We start from the raw sequence: 24,685 nt of genomic DNA, 5'->3' as shown, positions 1-24,685 counted from the left end.
GGCGTATTTCGTGGCCGGCGAGGCTGGGTACGTGCTGTTCCTGCCTTCCTGTCTTCGTGGCTCACATAGCTGGAGAGACGGGATGTGTTTTGCTTTTCAAATAAAACTAGTAAGCTTGTACTTGCAATGCACGTCTAAATTAACATACAATATATCAAATATCTGTATTTCTAAAAAAACTATCAAATCTATTCTCAAAAATAATTAAATGAAAATACGATCTAGTGTGATGAATAAGAATTATTTGAGGTGATAAGTACATCCTTTTTCAAAATATTCTTGGATGTCAACTTAGTTATTTGAAGTGTATTGTTGGATCTATGAAGAGATGCTTTGAATAGTGGGTAGAAAGGGATTTTCGGACATCAAACAAGGTTTCTGAGTTGACCAAAAAAAATCACAAACTAAGATAACATCATCCATTAGCTACTATAAACATGTGATCATTTCTCCTCTTTCTCCGCGTCGACAACCTCTTCACCTGGGCCCCAACTCGTGCTGGTTCATCATGTTGACACGGAGCTCGTCGTATGCATGTGCTTCTCGCCGCTGCGGGTGATGGGCATGTAATCGCCCTGGACCCTGGATGAATGTAGCAGGCTCCTCTATTACAATCAAATCACCAGCCTTGGAGCAAGAGAGGTGTAAACACGGAGAAAACGAAACAGACCCATACTTGCAAGCACACCTTGGGAAGATCAAGCTTCCAGCTTGGCCTTGTATCTTGAGCCTTCTAGACATTAGACTGCATAACCTCTAGTGGCATGTTCTTGCCGCGGTGGTCCATGAAAATGCCAATGGTCAGAACAAGCTTATTTGGGATGCCCACAACCACCATTTACAGTATATAAACATCAGCAGATAATAAAAGATATCTCTATAATTAGCCAGTATCTCAACATATAATCCATAACTGATGTGAGTTTAGAAAGGCACATGCAGAAAAAATTCAAAAATTCATAACTGATGTGAATCATTTTCATCAAAGCTATTTCTTTGGCCTTATCATTTACCATGTTCCCGCGGGTTAGAAAAATCCACAAGGATACAATTTAGCTGGTTATATGATTTGGAGATTCCCCAACAGCAAATTACATCCTACATACGCGTGTACCATTAAATTGTAATAGTAATAGTGTACATGCAATGCACTTGTTAACTCCCTGGCAAGCATAGAAGAAACCTCACAAACAATGGACGTGTGAACTAATGCAACTGAATGTTTTCTCATGTAACAACTTTTAAAAGGGAACATGGTAACACAAAACACATCTTTCTATGATTAAATGGATTAAAATTTGTATAGCGGTGTCTTGGTATCGAATACCATAAGCACAGGCATAACTCAATAATCCGAGGAACACAATTTAAAACAACAGTAACATCTAGTTAGTTGGGGCAATCATGCCACCATGACAAACTTCATTGGTTTTGCCGGTGTGATAGCCACGAAAAATTGATCCTTTTCAAATACGTACATATAACATCTTCCAAGAAAGTAATTAGTTATGTACTTGCATTTCACATGCCGATCTGGCTGGCCGAACCATCATCTGGCTTAACCTGAAGTAGCAGAACTCAATTCTGTGCGACGCGAAAGGATGTTACCACGTGAGGGTAGTTCTGTGTCATACTAAACCAAAGGTTAAGCATGGTTAATCAACTGGTGTGCCCACAAAAATAGTGCAATGCGTGTCTTTCGTATAAAATTCACAATTTTAGTAATCTTGCATGTACAATGTATGCCTCACGGTTGATACGCATCCAATAAAAACAATAAAAGCGGACTAATAATAGACTGATTGTATTAGTTACACAGAAACTACACTGAAACTAATGACTGCTCCTAGAATTCCACCATTCTACCAATGTTACAAGCAGCTGGAGTCATTCTTATTCCAAGTAACACCACCATAACGGAAACAATCAACAAACTAAACTCTAGAACATCAAAGGACAATCAGATCAATCCTTCTCTGAAGCTCGCATGACAGAAATGCCAACTTCTAACGGCCTAGTTGAAAGATAGTATGCATGGTACATGGTACACCCACCTAAATATAATAGATCGGCATCGTTGCGTCTAATATGCAATAAATTATGCACCAAACAGAATCCAATAAATCCAGTCTAATTTTCGTGCTTCTATATATAGCTTTTTTTATTTAAGAGGAGAAATATGTCATGGACAGTTAATGTCGTCATGCTTAGAATTAGAAGACATAAGCATTAGAACATCATTTGCTTGATCCTTGAGTGAAACCTTTGTTGTTACCTCTACTCCCAAGAAAAGAAAAAGAGAAGATGTGGCATCAATAGCACCGAAGGAACAATTCTAAATTTCTAATGCACTAAGATAAACAATTCCCATGTACTTGTTCATATAAAGGTGATTGAGTAGATAGAGCAACACAGACAACAGTAAGCATACCTCTTCTCAGTCTCCACTTTGGAGCCTAGTTACTTTTCGAGACAATATATGCATCAATTCAGAGTCCTTCATTGTATAAACCTGGTATCAGGAAGAAAGGCAACAGTAAGCATACGTGTTCTCAAGCTGCACTTCGTAGCCTAGATTCTTCATCAATGTCAATATGAAAACTGAAGCAATATACATTGGCATACCAGGAAGAAACGGAACAATAGCCAGCAACAGATACGCCATACACCTGAGAGCTATCAGCATCCATGTGACCTTGAAACTGCATATAAGGAAATATCATGGCAAAAGTTTTATATTGTCTGACAGGACAATCAGCTTCTAAACAAAGTATCTTGCTAGTTGCAAAAACATCCTTCAGTGTCATCGTTGTATTACTATGTAGGAAACCTCCCTACTTTATATTAGCCTAACAAACCTGCCGAAGCTAGCTGCACAAAAAAAAGAGGATCATTATAAAAGGGATGATATAATAGGATGCATTGACATGAACGGAGAACAAATCTGTGTTATCTCCCCAAGACATCTCTACACAATTTTTTGGTGTTTTCCCGTGAGAACGTCATGAGCCTATGAGCATGCAATGTATGTCAACGGTTCCAACAAGGAAGAGCAGGGTTGATTTGAAAAACAACACACGTATCAGTACCTGCAGTTCATTGAGAACAGAAAGAAGAGATTGAGAGGGACGGAGATATCAGGGGCAGGCATGTGTGGATGAGACAAGAGGGCGTCGCAGGCAGCAGGGAGCTCGGCGACGGCATGGAGGAGACTGCTGCACAGTGCCGCGCGCCTCACATGCGCATCGTCGCTCGCCGGCGGCCGACAGCTCCGCGTCCATCCACATCCCCGGCGGCGGCCACCTTGCAGAGGACGGAGCAGTTGATCCCCTGCCGGGCAGGCGTGGCGGTGCGGATGAGTTGAGGGGTGCGGCGGCGAGGCAAGGGGCGAGCGGCGGCGCGATGCAAGGTGCGAGCGGCAACGCGAGGAGATGTAGATGGGGTGAATAGGGATTGAGGCGCAGTTGCGTCTGTTTTATTTTTGTTTTTTTTGCGTGGCGTGGGGCTGAATAAGTGCGGACGACGCGGATGGCAGAGTTTCGTTCACCCACTTAAATTGCTAAACGTACTTATCTCCGGATTAGTTGTTGTTTTGAAGGTTAGATACAAATATGTGGGTCTGATCGTGAGGCTGTAATTACTCTTTGTTGTTCTGTGTGCGTTAGCCGGGGTGGCCTTAAGAAAGATAAAGTTCGCTTGTTTAATAGTAGTATAGAAATAGCCAGCAACAGATACGCCATACACCTGAGAGCTATCAGCATCCATGTGACCTTGAAACTGCATATAAGGAAATATCATGGCAAAAGTTTTCTATTGTCTGACAGGACAATCAGCTTCTAAACAAAGTATCTTGCTAGTTGCAAAAACATCCTTCAGTGTCATCGTTGTATTACTATGTAGGAAACCTCCCTACTTTATATTAGCCTAACAAACCTGCCGAAGCTAGCTGCACAAAAAAAAGAGGATCATTATAAAAGGGATGATATAATAGGATGCATTGACATGAACGGAGAACAAATCTGTGTTATCTCCCCAAGACATCTCTACACAATTTTTTGGTGTTTTCCCGTGAGAACGTCATGAGTCTATGAGCATGCAATGTATGTCAACGGTTCCAACAAGGAAGAGCAGGGTTGATTTGAAAAACAACACACGTATCAGTACCTGCAGGTCATTGAGAACAGAAAGAAGAGATTGAGAGGGACGGAGATATCAGGGGCAGGCATGTGTGGATGAGACAAGAGGGCGTCGCAGGCAGCAGGGAGCTCGGCGACGGCATGGAGGAGACTGCCGCACAGTGCCGCGCGCCTCACATGCGCATCGTCGCTCGCCGCCGGCCGATAGCTCCGCGTCCATCCACATCCCCGGCGGCGGCCACCTTGCAGAGGACGGAGCAGTTGATCCCCTGCCGGGCAGGCGTGGCGGTGCGGATGAGTTGAGGGGTGCGGCGGCGAGGCAAGGGGCGAGCGGCGGCGCGATGCAAGGTGCGAGCGGCAACGCGAGGAGATGTAGATGGGGTGAATAGGGATTGAGGCGCAGTTGCGTCTGTTTTATTTTTGTTTTTTTTTGCGTGGCGTGGGGCTGAATAAGTGCGGACGACGCGGATGGCAGAGTTTCGTTCACCCACTTAAATTGCTAAACGTACTTATCTCCGGATTAGTTGTTGTTTTGAAGGTTAAATACAAATATGTGGGTCTGATCGTGAGGCTGTAATTACTCTTTGTTGTTCTGTGTGCGTTAGCCGGGGTGGCCTTAAGAAAGATAAAGTTCGCTTGTTTAATAGTAGTATAGAAAAGACGGGGATGTGTTTTTATTTTGAGAGAGAGAGAGGCGGAAATATAGTTTTTTTTCTTTACGGGAATGCCTTTGGGCTAGCTTTGTTCACACCTGCTACCATTCCATGTCCTTTATTAAGCCTCAGAGCGTCACAACTCATTTTTTTCAGGCATACGGTCTCTCTGTGTTTCTATGCCAACGTCTGAATCGAATCGTCAACATACACAAATGCATCCTTTATTACATCGCATCATTCAGAAAGCAAATAGTCTTGTAGACTCTAGCCATAGTCAAATACATAGTTTTACAATAAGCAAACAAAGTTCATAACAAGCGAAAACAAAAGCAAAACTAAGGTAGACGTCTTGATAAGCTCCAACACCACGGGGAAGCATGTCGAGTGGAGGCACGACACCCTACATAAGCCACTCCTTGTAGTAATTAAATCCATTAAGTTACGCGGGAAGGGCGGCCAACCAGCTATGCCAAGTGGCGCAAGCTGGTTGGCCACGGTGAGAACTCTTTTGGAAAAAAACCAATCAGCTATGCCACGTGGCGCAAGCTGGTTGGCCGCGATGAGAACTCTTTTGGGAAAAATTAGATGGAGGTGTGGATTATTTTTTATATGTATTTTTTCTTTTTAGACGGAGATGAGGACATTGGTATTTTTTAAATGGAGGGTTATGCAAAGTGGCACTCGCTGGTAGGCTGCGGTGGTAGTTTTTTCTTTTTCCTTTTTTACCTATTTTAGATGAAGGTGAGTATATTTTTTTCTGAGATGTTTTTTTAGACGGAGGAGAGGACTCTATGTATTTTATTTTAAGTGAAAACGTTCATGCAACTTCCTCTCAAGCGGCGCCACAGGGTGGCGCCCCAACCACTAGTCATATGCAATATGATACGTTGCAGTCACTGGAGCCAATACTTTGAATGTATTGGCGAGTCCATGAATCTTGTTCATCTACGTAGAAAAATAGTTTTGCCTTATTATTTTATTAGTGGTCTACTCTAATAGCTAGATATAGCGCATCACACAGTAGTTCTGGGCAGATCGTATCATGCGATCACTCATAAATGCAATTTGAATATGTGGGCTTCTGCACCGCATGGTTGCCCCAAGCCTTTCTCCAGAGACCTTGGGTCCTTTAGTCCTCTGAGATCAGCTCCACACTCCCTATTGGTTCAACCCATTGCTTTTAAAAGAAGAGGTGATGAGATCAAGATGATAATTCTCGGGTGAGTTGATCAAAAATAGTCCGTAACCGGAGACACGGCTAATCATGATCAGTCTTATACAGTCTGTAGAGGTTTGTGTGTTTTACCCGTGATTCCCAATCACGCCCTTATGCTACTAAACTTCACTTGTGAAGTAGCTAGGTAGATCAAGACGAGACTTTTGGAAGTAGTAGCCCTTTCAGAAATGGCACACCTAGTCTGACCTATACACCTACATATGTTGGTCTAATCAGGAGGGTTCCCACAACTTACTCAGTCTAGACAGAGCCCATATTGTATCACGGTTACACATGGAAGCTACTAAACTTTGAACTACATGGGTGGCATATTGGAAATATGCCCTAGAGGCAATAATAAATTAGTTATTATTATATTTCCTTGTTCATGATAATCGTTTATTATCCATGCTATAATTGTATTGACAGGAAACTCAGATACATGTGTGGATACATAGACAACACTATGTCCCTAGTGAGCCTCTAGTTGACTAGCTCGTTGATCAATAGATGGTTACGGTTTCCTGACCATGGACATTGGATGTCGTTGATAACGGGATCACATCATTAGGAGAATGATGTGATGGACAAGACCCAATCCTAAGCCTAGCACAAAGATCGTAGCTCGTATGCTAAAGCTTTTCTAATGTCAAGTATCATTTCCTTAGACCATGAGATTGTGCAACTCCCGGATACCGTAGGAATGCTTTGGGTGTACCAAACGTCACAACGTAACTGGGTGGCTATAAAGGTGCACTACAGGTATCTCCGAAAGTGTCTGTTGGGTTGGCACGAATCGAGACTGGGATTTGTCACTCCGTGTGACGGAGAGGTATCTCTGGGCCCACTCGGTAGGACATCATCATAATGTGCACAATGTGATCAAAGAGTTGATCGCGGGATGATGTGTTACAGAACGAGTAAAGAGACTTGCCGGTAACAAGATTGAACAAGGTATCGGTATACCGACGATCGAATCTCGGGCAAGTATAATACCGCTAGACAAAGGGAATTGTATACGGGATTGATTGAGTCCTTGACATCGTGGTTCATCCGATGAGATCATCATGGAACATGTGGGAGACAACATGGGTATCCAGATCCCGCTGTTGGTTATTGACCGGAGAACGTCTCGGTCATGTCTACATGTCTCCCGAACCCGTAGGGTCTACACACTTAAGGTTCGATGACGCTGGGGTTATAAAGGAAGTTTGTATGTGGTTACCGAATGTCGTTTGGAGTCCCGGATGAGATCCTGGACGTCACGAGGAGTTCCGGAATGGTCCGGAGGTAAAGATTTATATATGGGAAGTCCTGTTTTGGTCACCGAAAAAGTTTCGGGTTTTATCGGTAACGTACCGGGACCACCGGGAGGGTCCCGGGGATCCACCAAGTGGGGCCACCATCCCCGGAGGGCTGCATGGGCCAAGTGTGGGAGGGGACCAGCCCCAGATGGGCTGGTGCGCCCCCCCCACAAGGGCCCAAGGCGCCTAGGGTTTGGGGAGGGGGTGCTTCCACCTAACTTGGGGGGCAAGTTTCCCCTCTCCCCCCCTTGGCCGCTCCCCTAGATGGGATCTAGGGCTGGCCGCCGCCCTAGGGGGTGGAAACCTAGGTGGGGGCGCAGCCCCCTCTCCCCCTATATATAGTGGAGGCATAGGAGCAGCCCAACACATGAGTTTCTTCTCCTGTTGGCCCAGCCCTACCTCTCTTTCTCCTCATATCTCGCGGTGCTTGGCGAAGCCCTGCTGGACTACCACGCTCCTCCATCACCACCACGCCGTTGTGCTGCTGCTGGATGGAGTCTTCCTCAACCTCTCCCTCCCACCTTGCTGGATCAAGGCATGGGAGGCGTCACCGGGCTGTACGTGTGTTGAACGCGGAGGTGTCGTCTGTTCGGCACTAGGATCTCCGGTGATTTGGATCACGACGAGTACGACTCCTTCAACCGCGTTCTCTTGAACGCTTCCGCTTAGCGATCTACAAGGGTATGTAGATGCACTCTCCATCCCCTCGTTGCTGGTTTCTCCATAGATAGATCTTGGTGACACGTAGGAAAATTTTGAATTTCTGCTACGTTCCCCAACAGTGGCATCATGAGCTAGGTCTATTGCGTAGATTCTTTGCATGAGTAGAACACAAAGTAGTTGTGGGCGTTGATTTTGTTTAATATGCTTACCGTTACTAGTCCAATCTTGTTTCGAAGGTATTGTGGATGAAGCGGCCCGGACCGACCTTACACGTACTCTTACGTGAGACAGGTTCCACCGACTGACATGCACTTGTTGCATAAGGTGGCTAGCGGGTGCCAGTCTCTCCCACTTTAGTCGGATCGGATTCGATGAAAAGGGTCCTTATGAAGGGTAAATAGCAATTGACATATCACGTTGTGGTTTTTGCGTAGGTAAGAAACGTTCTTGCTAGAAACCCATAGCAACCACGTAAAACATGCAAACAACAATTAGAGGACGTCTAACTTGTTTTTGCAGGGTATGCTATGTGATGTGATATGGCCAAGAAGAATGTGATGAATGATATGTGATGTATGAGATTGATCATGTTCTTGTAATAGGAATCACGACTTGCATGTCGATGAGTATGACAACCGACAGGAGCCATAGGAGTTGTCTTTATTTATTGTATGACCTGCGTGTCATTGAACAACGCCATGTAATTACTTTACCTTATTGCTAACCGGTAGCCATAGTAGTAGAAGTAATAAGTTGGCGAGACAACTTCATGGAGACACGATGATGGAGATCATGGTGTCATGCCGGTGACGATGATGATCATGGAGCCCCGAAGATGGAAATCAAAAGGAGCAATATGATATTGGCCATATCATGTCACTATTTGATTGCATGTGATGTTTATCATGTTTATGCATCTTATTTGCTTAGAACGACGGTAGTAAATAAGATGATCCCTCATTAAAATTTCAAGAAAGTGTTCCCCCTAATTGTGGACCGTTGCGAAAGTTCGTCATTTCGAAGCACCACGTGATGATCGGGTGTGATAGATTCTTACGTTCACATACAACGGGTGTAAGCCAGATTTACACACGCGAAACACTTAGGTTGACTTGACGAGCCTAGCATGTACAGACATGGCCTCGGAACACAAGAGACCGAAAGGTCGAGCATGAGTCGTATGGTAGATACGATCAACATGAAGATGTTCACCGATGATGACTAGTCCGTCTCACGTGATGATCGGACACGGCCTAGTTGACTCGGATCATGTAATCACTTAGATGACTAGAGGGATGTCTATCTGAGTGGGAGTTCATAAGATGAACTTAATTATCCTGAACATAGTCAAAAGATCTTTGCAAATTATGTCGTAAGCTCGTGCTTTAGTTCCACTGTTTAGATATGTTCCTAGAGAAAAATATAGTTGAAAGTTGACAGTAGCGATTATGCGGACAGTAGAAAGCTTATGTCCTTAATGCACCGCTCAGTGTGCTGAACCCCAAACGTTGTTTGTGGATGTTGCGAACATCGGACATACACATTTTGATAACTACGTGATAGTTCAGTTATATGGTTTAGAGTAGAGGCACCAAAGACGTTTTTCGAAATGTCGCAGAACATATGAGATGTTTCGAGGGCTGAAATTGGGATTTCAGGCTCGTGCCCACGTCAAGAGGTATGAGGCCTCCGACGAGTTTCTTAACCTGCAAACTAAGGGAGAAAAGCTCAATCGTTGAGCTTGTGCTCATATTGTCTAAGTGTAACAATCACTTGAATCGAATGGGAGTTGATCTTCCAGATGAGATAGTGATGTTTCTCCAAAGTCACTGCCACCAAGCTGCTAGAGCTTCGTGATGAACTATAACATATCAGGGATAGATACCACGATCCTTGAGGTATTCGCGATGTTTGACACCGCAAAAGTAGAAATCAAGAAGGAGCATCAATTGTTGATGGTTGGTGAAACCACTAGTTTCAAAAGGGGGCAAGGGCAAGAAGGGATACTCCATGAAACAGCAAATCAGCTGCTGCTCTAATGAAGAAACCCAAGGTTGAACCCAAACCTGAGACTAAGTGCTTCTGTAATAAGGGGAACAGCCACTGGAGCAGAATTACCCTAGATACTTGGTAGATGAGAAGGCTGGCAAGGTCGATAGAAGTATATTAGATATACATTAAGTTAATGTGTACTTTACTAGTACTCCTAGTAGCACCAGGGTATTAGATACCGGTTCGGTTGCTAAGTGTTAGTAACTCAAAATAAAAGGCTACGGAATAAACAGAGACTAGCTAAAGGTGAGCTGACGATATGTGTTGGAAGTGTTTCCAAGTTTGATGTGATCAAACATCGCACGCTCCCTCTACCATCAAGATTAGTATTAAACCTGAATAATTGTCATTTGGTGTTTGCGTTGAGCATAGACGTGATTGGATTATGTCTATCGCAATACGGTTATTCATTTAAGGAGAATAATGGTTACTCTATTTATTTGAATAATACCTTCAATGGTCTTGCACCTAAAGGAATGGTTTATTGAATCTCGATCGTAGTGATACACATTTTCATGCCAAAAGATATAAGATAGTAATGATAGTACCACTTACTTGTGGCACTGCCATGTAAGTCATATTGGTATAAAACGCATGAAGAAGCTCCATGTTGATGGATCTTTGGACTCACTCGTTTTTGAAAAGTTTGAGACATGCGAACCATGTCTATTGGTGTATACACATGAAGAAACTCCATGCAGATGGATCGTTTGGACTCTCTTGATTTTGAATCACTTGAGACATGCAAATCATACCACATGGGCAAGATGACTGAAAGCCTCGTTTTCAGTAAAATGGAACAAGAGAGCAACTTGTTGGAAGTAATACATTTTGATGTGTGCTGTCCAATGAGTGCTGAGGCACGCAGTGGATATCGTTATGTTCTTACTTCACTGATGATTTGAGTAGATGCTAAGTGTATTTACTTGATGAAACACAAGTCTGAATCATTGAAAGGTTCAAGTAATTTCAGAGTGAAGTTGAAGATCATCGTGACAAGAGGATAAAATGTCTATGATATGATCATAGAGATGAGTATCTGAGTTACGAGCTTTGGCACGCAATTAAGACATTGTGGGAATCGTTTCACAATTAATACCGCCTGGAATACCATAGTGTGATGGTGTGTCGGAACATCATAGTTGCACCCTATTGGATATGGTCCGTACCATGATGTCTCTTGTCGAATTACCACTATCGTTCATGGGTTAGGCATTAGAGACAACCGCACTCACTTTAATAGGGAACCACGGAATTCCGTTGAGATGACACCATTTGAACTATGGTTTGGAGAAACCTAAGTTGTCGTTTCTTAAAAGTTTGGGCCTGCGACGCTTATGTGAAAATGTTTCAGGTTAATAAGCTCGAACCCAAAGCGGATAAAATGCATCTTCACAGGACACCCAAAACAGTTGGGTATACCTCCTAATTCAGATCCGAAAGCAATAGGGATTGTTTCTTGAATCGGGTCCTTTCTCGAGGAAAGGTTTGTCTCGAGAATTGAGTGGGAGGATGGTGGAGACTTGATGAGGTTATTGGACCGTCACTTCAACAAGTGTGTAGCAGGGCACAGGAAGTTGTTCCTGTGGTGCCTACACCAATTGAAGTAGAAGCTTATGATAGTGATCATGAAGTTTTGGATCAAGTCACTACCGTACCTCGTAGGGTGACAAGGATGCGTACTACTTCAGAGTGGTACAGTAATCCTGTCTTGAAGGTCGTGTTGCTAGATAACAATGAACCTACGAGCTATGGAGAAGCGATGATGGGCCCATATTCTGACAAATGGTTAAAAGCCATGAAATCTGAGATAGGATCCATGTATCATAACAAAGCATGGACTTTGGTGGACTTGCCCGATGATCAGCAAGCCATTGAGATAAATGGATCTTTAAGAAGAAGACGGACATGGACGGTAATGTCACCGTCTATGAAGCTCGACTTGTGGCGAAGAGTTTTCACAAGTTCAAGGAGTTGACTACGATGAGATTTTCTCATCCGTAGCGATGCTTAAGTCCGTCGGAATCATGTTAGCATTAGCTGCATTTATGAAATCTGGTAGATGGATGTCAAAACAAGTTTCCTTACCAGTTTTCGTAAGGAAATGTTGTATGTGATACAATCAGAAAGGTTTCGTCAATCCTAAGGATGCTAAAAGGTATGCTAACTCCAGCGATCCTTCCATGGACTGGAGTAAGCATCTCGGAGTTGGAATATGCACTTTGATAAGATGATCAAAGATTTTAGGTTTATACAAAGTTTATGAGAAACTTGTATTTCCAAAGAAGTGAGTGGGAGCACTATAGAATTTCTGATGAGTATATGTTGTTGACATATTGATGATCAGAAATGATGTAGAATTTCTGGAAAGCATATAGGGTTATTTTAAAAGATGTTTTTCAATAGAAAACCTGGATTAAGCTACTTGAACATTGAGCATCGAGATCTATAAGGATATATCAAAATGCTTAATAATACTTTCAAATGAGCATATACCTTGACATGATCTTGAAGGTGTTCAAGATGGATCAGTCAAAGAAGGAGTTCTTACCTGAGATGTAAGGTATGAAGTTAAGACTTAAAGCTCGACCACGGCAGAAAAGAGAGAAAGGACGAAGGTCGTCCCCTATGCTTTAGACGTAGGCTCTATAGTATGCTATGCTGTGTACCGCACCTGTTGTGTGCCTTGCTACATATCTGGCAAGAGGGTACAAAGGTGATCAAGGAGTGGATCACCAGATAGCGGTCAAAATTATCCTTAGAGGAATAAAGATATGTTTCTCGATTATGGAGGTGATAAAGAGTTCGATGTAAAGGGTTACGTCGATGCAAGCTTTAACACCTATCCGAGTGACTCTGAGTAGCAAACCGGATACGTATAGTGGAGTAACCATTTGGAATAGCTCCAAGTGGAGCGTGAAAACAACATTTACATTATGACCTAGAGATTTGTGAAGTACATACGGATCCGAATGTTGTAGACCCGTTGACTAAAACTTCTCTCACAAGCAAAACATGATCAAACTCCAGAACTCATTGAGTCTTAATCACATGATGATGTGAACTAGTTTAATGACACTAGTAAACTCTTTGGATATTGGTCACATGGTGATGTGACGTGTGAGTGTTAATCACATGGCGATGTGAACTAGATTATTGATTCTAGTGCAAGTGGGAGACTATTGGAAATATGCCCTAGAGGCAATAATAAATTAGTTATTATTATATTTCCTTGTTCATGATAATCGTTTATTATCCATGCTATAATTGTATTGACAGGAAACTCAGATACATGTGTGGATACATAGACAACACTATGTCCCTAGTGAGCCTCTAGTTGACTAGCTCGTTGATCAATAGATGGTTACGGTTTCCTGACCATGGGCATTGGATGTCGTTGATAACGGGATCACATCATTAGGAGAATGATGTGATGGACAAGACCCAATCCTAAGCCTAGCACAAAGATTGTAGTTCGTATGCTAAAGCTTTTCTAATGTCAAGTATCATTTCCTTAGACCATGAGATTGTGCAACTCCCGGATACCGTAGGAATGCTTTGGGTGTACCAAACGTCACAACGTAACTGGGTGGCTATAAAGGTGCACTACATGTATTTCCAAAAGTGTCTGTTGGGTTGGCACGAATCGAGACTGGGATTTGTCACTCCGTGTGACGGAGAGGTATCTCTGGGCCCACTCGGTAGGACATCATCATAATGTGCACAATGTGATCAAAGAGTTGATCGCGGGATGATGTGTTACGGAACGAGTAAAGAGACTTGCCGGTAACGAGATTGAACAAGGTATCGGTATACCGACGATCGAATCTCGGGCAAGTATAATACCGCTAGACAAAGGGAATTGTATACGGGATTGATTGAGTCCTTGACATCGTGGTTCATCCGATGAGATCATCGTGGAACATGTGGGAGCCAACATGGGTATCCAGATCCCGTTGTTGGTTATTGACCGGAGAACGTCTCGGTCATGTCTACATGTCTCCCGAACCCGTAGGGTCTACACACTTAAGGTTCGATGACGCTGGGGTTATAAAGGAAGTTTGTATGTGGTTACCAAATGTCGTTCGGAGCCCCGGATGAGATCCCGGACGTCACGAGGAGTTCCGGAATGGTCCGGAGGTAAAGATTTATATATGGGAAGTCCTGTTTTGGTCACCGGAGAAGTTTTGGGTTTTATCGGTAACGTACCAGGACCACTGGGAGGGTCCCGGGGATCCACCAAGTGGGGCCACCATCCCTGGAGGGCTGCATGGGCCAAGTGTGGGAGGGGACCAGCCCCAGACGGGCTGGTGCGCCCCCCCACAAGGGCCCAAGGCGCCTAGGGTTTGGGGAGGGGGTGCTTCCACCTAACTTGGGGGGCAAGTTTCCCCTCTCCCCCCTTGGCCGCTCCCCTAGATGGGATCTAGGGCTGGCCGCCGCCCCTAGGGGGTGGAAGCCTAGGTGGGGGCGCAGCCCCCTCTCCCCCTATATATAGTGGAGGCATAGGAGCAGCCCAACACATGAGTTTCTTCTCCTGTTGGCCCAGCCCTACCTCTCTTTCTCCTCATATCTCGCGGTGCTTGGCGAAGCCCTGCTGGACTACCACGCTCCTCCATCATCACCACGCCGTTGTGCTGCTGCTGGATGGAGTCTTCCTCAACCTCTCCCTCTCACCTTGCTGGATCAAGGCATGGGAGACGTCACCGGGCTGTACGTGTGTTGAACGCGGAGGTGCCGTCCGTTCGGCACTAGGATCTCCGGTTATTTAGATCACGACGAGTACGACTCCTTCAACCCCGTTCTCTTGAACGCTTCCGCTTAGCGATCTAAAAGGGTATGTAGATGCACTCTCCTTCCCCTCGTTGTTGGTTTCTCCATAGATAGATCTTGGTGACACGTAGGAAAATTTTGAATTTCTGCTATGTTCCCCAACATGGCATTCCCTACCAAAGATTACACTCTTATGACCCAACCAAAGCCAGTCCACCCAGATCGATTCATTAATGAAGTTGTAGTTAAGTAGTCAACCATGAGGTTGTATGGTGGAATAATAATTGATGATTCCCAATCCACGTTATAGCAGCTAAGCATCTACTCGATGGTTACAAGGTCAGGGTAAGTTTGAAACTAAGTTTTCAACTACTGGGTTGTATAGAATTTAGCATCCTAAACTCACACACCAAACATGACAAAACTACAATGCAAATAAAATATTGGGTAACATGATCGAAGTGGAACTTGGCTAGGTTGTTGTTGACACTGGTGCACTCCTCACAGTCATAGGTGTTGCACTCCTCGTAATCAAACATTGACAAAAATATAACACATAGCAGTCATAATGATTTAATTATTAAATTTAAACGACCTATTAATTATTCTACCATTTTCCTTTATAAAATATTAGGGTTTATGATTAAATTTCCTTTAGTTCAAACTATGGTTCAATTTATTTTCAAAATACTTTATTTAATGCCAAATTATGTTTCAAACAAGTCTAGGGATTATTCTATTTGAATTTGGTTTAGTTACAAGTTCTATTTCACTAATTAAATTCAAATAAATGTGAAACTAGGGTTGCTAAGTTTCTGTCCAGAAACTGGGTTTGCTTTCCAAAATCTCTTCATCCAACAAGTACAATTTCCCTCTGATCATCACCATGTTGCCAGTCGATCTACAAATGATTCCATACCCAGCAACTAAAATTGTAGTTGAAGAAGAGATGATCTCTATCCTTCCTAGTTTGTGTAGGGCAGAGCACACATAAAGGAGAATCTGAAACATTCCAGTGTCTCCTCAGAAGCATGTCTTGAGTGTGAAGCCTATCCATGACCAGCATCCAGGCAAAAACCTTTATCTTCATTGTGCAGCAAGAAGCCCAAATCCAATTAAGCAGTGGGTTTGGAGTGATATGTTTGTGGATGTGAGTGTAGTAGCTCTTTACTGAATAAGATTTATCATCCTGTCGCAACACCCATGAATCACTTTCCTCCATCCTCATATCCATGTTACCCAGCATGAGCTGCAAGTTTTGCATTTCCTGGAAAGCCTGCTGAGAAAGGGGTACACTACTGCAGGATGCTGCTAACGCGACACTATGATCAGAGACCCTATGACGAAATTGTGTGCGATGCATTAATCACAAACGTGGATGTAAAAAAATCGTCAAAAAAGATGCAAAACATTTGCGATGGAAGAGACATCAAACACGATTCAGATTTTAGTTACATGTGCGATGCGGGGCATATGGTTGATCTAGAAGAACTGTTTGCGATAAGGTAGAACAACAGAAACGGGCAGCCATATCAATGTGTGTGCGATATACGGCATACAGTTTGCTCCGATGAACTGTGTGCTATTAGGAAATGCAACAGAAACGGTCAAACAGATCAAGGTGTGTGTGATATACGACATACGGTTCACTCGGAAGAACTATTTTTGATTAGGGAAGAGAATAGAAACGGTTCAACTTAACAAGATGTATGTGATATGCGGCATTTGCGATGAGCCAAAAGAACACAAATGATTCGTGTAAACAATATATGTGTGATAAGCCGCAAACAGTCCACTCGGATGAATTGCTTGCGTTGAGAAATTATAACAGAGATGGTTACTATAGTTAGTTTGTGTGTGATTCTGTTCATACAAAAAACTTTGAAAAATGCAAACTAGTTGCTTGTGGTGGCTAGGAGTATCGCACATGATGCGTCTGCGAGTACTCATGTGCGATGATTAGTAAGTTACACATACGTTTCCTTATGTTAACACGTGTGTGATAAATAACACGTGGTTGCGATGAGGTGGTGCAGCAGATCGATGGCTAGGATGAAGAGGAAGGGAGACAGCGGGTCGCCCTGCCATAGCTCGCGGTGGTGGAGAATACTAGGGCCCGCCGTGCCATTGAGGGAGACCGAAGAGGATGCTGTGGCGAGAAGGCGAGCCACCCAATCGCGCCAGCGCGCACTAAACCCTAGCTTCTGGAGCAGCTCCAGGAGATATTCCCAGGACACGGTGTCGAACACTTTTGCTATCTTGAGCTTCATTAGGAGACACTGTGTCTTGCGGCGATGAAGGGCATGGACGGAGTTTTGCACGAAGTGGAAGATGTCGTGGATGTATTTTATCTTCGCGAATGCCGTTTGCGCTTGTGAGGTGATGGAGCTGATGACGGATGCTAACCTAATGGAGAGGACCTTGGAGATGAGCTTTGCGATCGAGTGGATCAAGCTGATGGGCCTGTAGTATGTGATCTCTGTCGCCCCGTCCTTCTTTGGTAAGAGGATGATTGGCACGTTGTTGATCATTCACATCCCCCCCGCGAGGTTGTAGAACTGGTGAAAGGCCACCATGACGTTCGCCTTGATGATGGGCCAGCACGATCGGAAGAAAGTGTCATTGAAGCCTTCCGGCCCTGGGGATTTATCCTGCGGAGATTTGTAGATTGTCGCCCAAACCTCCTCCTCAGTGAATGGGTTGTCGAGGCCGGCCGCGGGCAGGGTAGGCAAGTGGATGGAGTCCCAATCAATGGTCCAGCTATGCAGCGTCGTCGCCCCCGGCGTGGAGTTGAAGTGCTCATGTGTGATCCGCTCCTTGTCGCTGTGGGAGTTGGCAATGGAGTCATGGGCATAGAGGGCGTGGATGAAGTTCTTCTGGTGCCTGGAGTTGATCTTTGCCTGAAAAAACGCGTCTTGGCGTCGCCCGTGCGGAGCCAGGTGACGCGCGATTGCTACCTCTTGAGCATGCGTTGGTTTTCCCATGAAGAGGAAAGGGTGATGCAGCAAAGTAGCGTAAGTATTTCCCTCAGTTTTTGAGAATCAAGGTATCAATCCAGTAGGAGGCTACACTCAAATCCCTCGTACCTGCACAAACAAATGAGAACCTTGCAACCAATGCGATAAAGGGGTTGTCAATCCCTTCACGGCCACTTGCAAAAGTGAGATCTGATAGAGATAATAAGATAAATATTTTTGGTATTTTTACGATATAGATTGGAAAGTAAATATTGCAAAATAAAATAGATCTGAGACTTATATGATGGAAAATAGACCCGGGGCCATAGGTTTCACTAGTGGCTTCTCTCAAGATAGCATAAGTATTACGGTGGGTGAACAAATTACTGTCGAGCAATTGATAGAAAAGTGCATAGTTATGAGAATATCTAGGCATGATCATGTATATAGGCATCACGTCCGCGACAAGTAGATCGAGACGATTCTGCATCTACTACTATTACTCCACACATCGACCGCTATCCAGCATGCATCTAGAGTATTAAGTTCATAACAACAGAGTAACACATTAGGCAAGATGACATGATGTAGAGGGATAAACTCAATCAATATGATATAAACCCCATCTTTTTATTCTCGATGGCAACAATACAATACATTCCTTGCCGCCCCTGCTGTCACTTGGAAAGGACACCGCAAGATTGAACCCAAAGCTAAGCACTTCTCCCATTGCAAGAAAGATCAATCTAGTAGGCCAAACCAAACTGATAATTCGAAGAGACTTGCAAAGATAACAAATCATATATAAAATAATTCACAGGAGATTCAAATATTCTTCATAGATAATCTTGATCATAAACCCACAATTCATCTGATCTCGACAAACACACCGCAAAAAGAATTACATCGAATAGATCTCCAAGAAGATCGAGGAGAACTTTGTATTGAGATCCAAAGAGAGAGAAGAAGCCATCTAGCTAATAACTATGGACCCAAAGGTCTGAGGTAAACTACTCACACATCATCGGAGAGGCTATGGTGTTGATGTAGAAGCCCTCCATGATCGATTCCCCCTCTGGCAGAGCGCCGGAAAAGGCCCCAAGATGGGATCTCACTGGTACAGAAGGTTGCGGCGGCGGAAATAGGGTTTCGTGGTGCTCTCGGATGTTTTCAGGGTATATGAGTATATATAGGCAAAAGAAGTCGGACAGGGGAGCCATGAGGGTGGGGGCGCGCCTACCCCCTTTGGGCGCGCCTCCCTGCCTCGTGGCCGCCTTGTTGCTTCCTTGACGTCCACTCCAAGTCTCTTGGATTGCGTTTGTTCCAAAAATGGCTCTCCCGAAGGTTTCATTCCGTTTGGACTCCGTTTGATATTCCTTTTCTGAAAACACTGAAATAGGCAAAAAAATAGCAATTTGGACTGGGCCTCCGGTTAATAGGTTAGTCCCAAAAATAGTATAAAAGTGTATAATAAAGCCCATTAAACATCCAAAACAGATAATATAATAGCATGGAACAATCAAAAATTATAGATACGTTGGAGATGTATCAAGCATCCCCAAGCTTAATTCCTGCTTGTCTTCGAGTAGGTAAATGATAAAAACAGAATTTTTGATGTGGAATGCTACCTAGCATAATTCTCAATGTAATTTTCTTTATTGTGGCATGAATGTTTAGATCCGAAAGATTCAAGACAAAAGTTTAATATTGACATAAGAGTAATAATACTTCAAGCATACTAACAAAGTAATCATGTCTTCTCAAAATAACATGGCCAAAGAAAGTTATCCCTACAAAATCATATAGTCTGGCTATGCTCTACCTTCATCACACAAAATATCTAAATCATGCACAACCCCGGTTCCAGACAAGCAATTGTTTCATACTTTAGTATTCTCAAACTTTTTCAATCTTCACGTAATACATGAGCATGAGCCATGGACATAGCACTATAGGTGGAATAGGATGGTGGTTGTGGAGAAGACAAAAAAGGAGAAGATAGTCTCACATCAACTAGGCATATCAACGGGCTATGGAGATGCCCATTAATAGATATCAATGTGAGTGAGTAGGGATTGCCATGCAACGGATGCACTAGAGCTATAAGTGTATGAAAGCTCATCAAAAGAAACTAAGTGGGTGTGCATCCAACTTGCTTGCTCACAAAGACCTAGGGCAATTTGAGGAAGCCCATCATTGGAATATACAAGCCAAGTTCTATAATGAAAAATTCCCACTAGCATATGAAGGTGACAACATAGGAGACTCTCTATCATGAAGGTCATGGTGCTACTTTGAAGCACAAGTGTGGTAAAAGGATAGTAACATTGTCCCTTCTCTCTTTTTCTCTCATTTTTTCGTGTGGGCTTCTTTGGCCTCTTTTATTTTTCATAAACTCCGGCGACTCATCCCAACTTGTGAGGGAATCATTGCTTCCATCATCCTTTCCTCACATGGGACAATGCTCTAATAATGAAGATCATCACACTTTTATCTACTTACAACTCAAGAATCTTAGAACAAAATATGACTCTATATGGATGCCTTCGGTGGTGTACCGGGATAATGAATCAAGAGTGGCATGTATGAATGAATTATGAGTGGTGGCTTTGCCACAAATACGATGTCAACTACATGATCATGCAAAGAAATATGGCAATGGTGGAGCGTGTCATAATAAACGTAATGGTGGAAAGTTGCATGGCAATATATCTCGGAATGGCTATGGAAATGCCATAATAGGTAGGTATGGTGGCTGTTTTGAGGAAGGTATATGGTGGGTGTATGATACCGGCGAAAGTTGTGCGGCACCAGAGAGGCTACTAATGGTGGAAGGGTGAGAGTGCGTATAATCCATGGACTCAACATTAGTCATGAAGAACTCACATACTTATTGCAAAAATCTACAAGTTATCAAAACAAAGTAATACACGCATGCTCCTAGGGGAAGGGTTGGTTGGACTTAAGCATCGTGCGATCCCGACCTCCACACATAAGGAAGACAATCAATAAATAAAGCATGCTCCGACTTCATCACATAATGGTTCACCATACGTGCATGCTACGTGAATCACAAACTTTTAACACAAGTATTCCTCAAATTCACAACTACTCAACTAGCATGACCCTAATATTACCATCCTCATATCTCAAAACAATCATCAAGTATCAAACTTCTCATAGTATTCAATGCACTTTATATGATAGTTTTTATTATACCTATCTTGGATGCTCATCATATTAGGACTAAAATTTTCACCAAAGCAAATTACCATGCTGTTCTAAAGGACTCTCAAAATAATATAAGTGAAGCATGATAGATCAATAATTTCTATAAAATAAAACCACCGCCGTGCTCTAAAAAGATATAAGTGAAGTACCAGAGCAAAATTATCTAGCTCAAAAGATATAAGTGAAGCACATAGAGTGTTCTAATAAATTCCGATTCATGTGTGTCACTCCCAAAAGGTGTGTACAGCAAGGATGATTGTGGTAAACTAAAAAGCAAAGACTCAAATCATACAAGACGCTCCAAGCAAAACACATATCATGTGGTGAATAAAAATATAGCATCAAGTAAAGTTACCGATGGAGAAATACGAAAGAGGGGATGCCTTCCGGGGCATCCCCAAGCTTAGGCTTTTGGTTGTCCTTGAATTTTACCTTGGGGTGCCTTGGGCATCTCCAAGCTTAGGCTCTTGCCACTCCTTATTCCATAATCCATCAAATTGTCAGATTTAGGGTTCCGGCAAAACCCTTGAGGTTCGAACACTGGGGTGCGCACGAAGATTTCCCCCTACCGAATCTCGCCCTCGGCCTCGCCGCAAACCCTAAGCTAGCTCAATGAACTTACAACACAAGAGACATAATATTTATACAGGTTCGGGCTACCATTGTGGTGTAATACCCTACTCCTGTGTGGTGGTGGTGGATTGCCTCTGGGGCTGATGATGAATAGTACAAGGGAAGAACAGCCTCCTGAGGAGAGGTGTTCTTGAGCTGGTGTGGTGTTCTACTTGTTCTTGTTTCGGTCCCTTTCTACTGTGGTGGCTAGCCCTATTTATAGAGGCCCTGGTCCTCTTCCCAAATATTGAGCGGGAAGGGATCCAACAACGGCCAATTTGAAAGGGGACAGCTAGTACAAGCTATCCTGACTAAAGGTGGTCTTCGCTTGTCAAAGGCGCTGGTGGTGACATCGTCTTGGGCTCCATGATGACCTCCGTCCTGCCGTCCTGCTGATCTTGGTCTTGTTGCACCGATATGGAAACCTTTGCCTGATGCCTCGGTACTCTGCGCCTGCACTTGCCCCCTTAGCACCAAAGAGGAAACAAGGACACTGTGTGCGTTGGCGCCCGCCTGGCCTTGGTTGTCATGGCTTGCATCACGAGAACCTCGCGAGGTACCCCTTGCCTTGATCTCTCCACCTCCTCGCGAGCCTGCCTGGTGAGGCCGCTCTTGAAGAGGCCTTGTGTCGTCCGCCTCGCGAGGCTCGGCCCCTCGCGAGGGTCTTGAGTGTTGGTTGATGAAGACGGGCCGTACTGGGCCACTGGTGGAGCCATGCCGCGGGCCGCAGGCAAGCAAGTCTGGGGACCCCCTGTCACACCCTAGCTAGTCATGCATCAGAGTGTGTGCATCATGTTTAAAATTCCATTTAATTTTGAAATGGGGATTTGTGAAACCCTCAGAATCATTTTTGAAAATGACCCAAGTAAAAATTTCTCCAAAAGGGTCCAAGAAAATGCTCATGTTGCTCTCTGAAAATATTGGACAGAGATAAAAATCAAACCAATATTTTTGAGAGATCATAGGTATTTATTTTGGGCATTTGGAATTAATGCATAAATATTTGCATTGGAAATATATTAGTTATATATGTTAATATATGTCCAAAAATTATGCCACCTGTTGGGGAGCTCTGGAATAATATATCTAGCTCCTGCAAAAATTGGCATAAGGTAAATAAATGATTTAATATTTTATTTAAATCAATACAAATGTCAAAAATTAGAAAACAAAAATAAATAAAAGAGGGAAACCTTACCTGGGCCTCTTACCTGGCGCCTCTGGCCCAGCAGCAGCAGGCCGGCCCAGCCAGCAGGCGGCCCAGCCCGCCCCCCTCCTCTGTCGTCTTCGTCCTCGACAGAGGGAGGGGAGTGTGCCCGGCGCGCGCGCGCGCGCCACCGCGCCACGCCACCAGCTCGCCTGCCTGCCTGCCTCTCCCCTCCTCGTCTGGATGCCCTGGAACGACGCCACGCCCTCCCCCGTACTCTCTCACTCTCCCCCGGGTTCTTCCTCCCCTCTCCCTCGCTCTCTCTCTCCCGTGTCCGAACACACCCATCGCCGCCGTTCGCCATAGCAGCCGCCACCGGCCTCCCCTCGCCTCCCCGACACGCTCCCCAGCTCCGCCGCGACCCCCTCTACCTCCTCGTCGAGCCACGCAAGACGGAGCACCCCGTGGAGCCATCGCCGTTGCCATCCTCGCCTCCGGCCGCCGTGGGTACTCGCCGTCGATTCGGGAGCTACCGGGCATCCCCGACCTCGTCCTCGCGCTCGCTGGTCTCGCTGTGAGCCCCTCTCCGTTTCCCCTCTCTTCTCCCCCTTGTTCCCTCACCGTAGCCCTCCTCCCCACCACGGCCGAAGCCTCTCGCCGCCGTCCATGTCGCCGTCGCCGTCTCGGCCCGCCTCCGCCCAAACCGAGCATCCCTTCGCGCTCCCAGTGCCACGAGGGTGCCGCCGAGCCCCTCAGGTGGCCTCCCCGTGCCCCGCAGCCCATTTCTGCTTGAAGCCGAACTCCGGCCGCCGCCCCGAGCTTCGCTCCGGCGAGCTCCGGCATCCCGCCGGCTTCCCGTCTGCTCCCCTGGATGCGGACGAGCCCGGGCTACGCCCCGGTGCTCTCAGACGCCGTCCCCGTGGCATGTGGCGCGGACTCCGCCGCGTCCAGAGGTCGCCGGCGGCGAGCCCCGTCGCCTGAGCCCTGCCATGTGGGCCCGACCCGTCAGGTGATTAGCTTAGTGCTAATCACCGCTTAATTAACCCCCCCTGACACTGACAGTGGGCCCCAACGCCACTAATTCTTAATTAGGATTATTCTAACCTCTGTTAACCCCCCCTGTCACTGACGTGTGGACCCCACACGTCAGGTTTGACCCCAGCCAGCCGCAGTTGACCGCTGACGTCATGCTGACGTCATGCTGGCGCAATATATATATTTCTGGATTTAATTAAATCAGGAAATTCCAGAATATAATTTAAACTTCAAAAATTCATAACTTTTATTCTGTAACTCCAAATCAGACAAATTATATATGAAAAATGATCAGAAAAATCCAATCTATCCATCTGTACTATTTTCATGCATGACTAAACAAGTTAACTTGATGTTTAATGCAGAACAAGGAAAAGCACTTTAAAAGGCCATGTTTGAGTTTGAAATTTGAATCTTTGATTCAAATTGGTTCAAACCCTTCTGGTCTTAGTTGCATTAGCCCAACACACTCATATTGCCATGTTTCATGCATGCATCATATTGTTGCACATCGTTTGGTGATGGTTGTGTATCGGTGTCCTTTGCGACAGGTTCTGCCTCCGAGGAGTATCGTGATTACCCTAACGAAGAACCGTATCATTGCATCGAACCATCAGGCAAGCAACCAACCATTTGATCATATCGATACAATCCCATGTTCTCGCTCCTGCTCTCTTTTACTGCATTAAGACAACGCAATTCAAACTGCTGTGTGCTACGGTAGTTGAACCCATTTCCTCTGCATAACCTGTCATTGCCACAGTAACTAGATGAAACCCACTAGCATGTGTAGGAGTTGATTGAGCCATATGTATGTGTTGTTCCTACCTTGCTATGCCTGCTATGCTTAGAGTCGGGTCAGTTCTGGTTCATCTTGGTGATGGGCTAGAGTGAAATGATTATGTC

General features: G+C 44.6%; 1 long non-coding RNA gene across 3 annotated transcripts; it reads right to left on the bottom strand.

The window, feature by feature from the left end:
* Positions 1–223: 223 nt before the first annotated feature.
* Positions 224–3,457, bottom strand: LOC119363476. Of its 3 annotated transcripts, none has more exons than XR_005173996.1 (4): positions 2,626–3,457; positions 2,432–2,512; positions 677–1,633; positions 224–582 (listed from the first exon to the last, which is right to left on the bottom strand). It is a non-coding gene; the product is annotated as an uncharacterized LOC119363476 (long non-coding RNA). The 3 variants fall into 3 exon arrangements; XR_005173995.1 differs by having other exon boundaries at positions 677–2,512; positions 2,626–2,702; positions 3,090–3,457; XR_005173994.1 differs by having other exon boundaries at positions 677–2,512.
* Between the last annotated feature and the right edge of the window lie 21,228 nt (positions 3,458–24,685).

Source organism: Triticum dicoccoides, chromosome 2B (assembly GCF_002162155.2).
Source record: "Triticum dicoccoides isolate Atlit2015 ecotype Zavitan chromosome 2B, WEW_v2.0, whole genome shotgun sequence".
In the NCBI taxonomy this organism is placed as follows: domain Eukaryota; kingdom Viridiplantae; phylum Streptophyta; class Magnoliopsida; order Poales; family Poaceae; genus Triticum; species Triticum dicoccoides.
Note: the sequence above shows the minus strand (reverse complement) of the source record. Positions and strands in the feature narration are given on the sequence as shown.